This window comes from Nicotiana tomentosiformis, chromosome 11 (genome assembly GCF_000390325.3).
Source record: "Nicotiana tomentosiformis chromosome 11, ASM39032v3, whole genome shotgun sequence".
In the NCBI taxonomy this organism is placed as follows: Eukaryota; Viridiplantae; Streptophyta; class Magnoliopsida; order Solanales; family Solanaceae; genus Nicotiana; species Nicotiana tomentosiformis.
Genome location: NC_090822.1, coordinates 21,517,099 through 21,518,755, shown reverse-complemented (window position 1 = coordinate 21,518,755; position 1,657 = coordinate 21,517,099).

Genomic DNA, 1,657 nt, shown 5'->3' with positions numbered 1-1,657 from the left:
AAGATATCTGTATTCTGTTACTCTGCAAGGGATTGCTTGTTATGCCGAGTTTAACATCGAAGACGATGAAACTCCGATAGATTTTTTGAGGATTCCGGATGAACACCGGGAACTTCTTGTGAATAAAATATTGAAAATGTACGTCAAGGCTAAAGACGTTCGCAATATTGAGGTTCCACAAAATAGGGATAACTCTCAAACACCGGGTAATTTTTTTGGAGCAGTTTTATTCGAACAAGTTCTGTTTGAAAGAGTTTGGCCACATCTAAACTTATCTCCACGGGTGAATGAGGAGCGAGGACATAATTTCTCCCCAAATTTACATAATCCACAAGTCGGGTGTTAAATTTTAATTTTTCTTTGTATTACGATATTTTTTTATGTATTATATTTGTATTAACACTCATATATTCTAAAGGGAGTACCGACCATATATGAATTTTACAAGTTATGAACCAACGGACAGTTGGAATATGCCTAGTTTTGATTTGTTGGATCATGGTGGTCCATTCGGGAGTCATCAGCAACAGGATAATGTGCATCATGGGATATCAACATATTATGATTTGTAAGTTAAGTGATAAAGTTTATATGTAATGTTTGGATGAATTTGAGAAACTCATTATTTTATTGGTTGTGCAGTGAAAACGAGAAACTTGAAGGTCCTATCCTTACTCAATTGCACGATGACGATATATTTAATCGGGATCTGGCAGATGCGCAGAGTTAGGAAGATGGTAGTGATTATGACAACAATGCTGATGAGTCTGAAGATGACACACCCTTCCCTGATGAGGGTGATGATGAGGAGGATGAGAATGATAAACCTTATTTGACGAGGGAGCATGATACCACCAATGAGCATGCTCCATATATGCAAACTCCACCTCCAGTTAGACCCAGAGTGTACGAGTCCCATGTGTTGTTTCATTCAAGGGAGATTCCCTACCTTGATCAGTTGCCCAGTATGCCGGATGTGGATGCCCTCACAAGGGATCTTGACGACATTCGAACAGTAATGTGGGATGAATCTAGACCAACGATGCTGTCAAAGAATATGCTTTTTGCTGATAAAGTGCGCCTAAGCGGAGCGGTGCGAATGTACAACATAAAAGAGTGTCATGAGATCGTGGTTCATGAGTCATCTACAGAAGTATACAAGGTTATTTGTCGTAGATGGTTTCAAGGTTGTACATAGATGTTGCGTGCGAGAAAGTTGAAAATAAATATGTGGATTGTGAGGAAATACATTGGCACCCACACTTGTGAAATGGACACATTCAGTGGGAATTATTTTAACTTGAATGTTGACTTGATTTCTCTTGTCTTGATTCCACACATTGAATCGTCCATAAGGTACAAGATTAAAGAGTGTATAACATCTGTCCACCAGGTATATGGATGTACCATTACCAAAAGAAAGGTATTTCTCGGGCGTAAACGTGCGTTTGAGATTGTTTAAGGTAACTGGGATAGGTCCTTTGCCGCTCTACCCAGGTATATGAGCGCATTGAAATACTTTAACCCCGAGACTATTGTTGAATGAAAGCTTGAGCGGAGTCCGGGAATACAAGATTCATATTAAGATATGTGTTCTGGGCATTTAAACCAGTCATTGATGATTTTATGCATTGTCTGTCGTAATATCCATAGACGG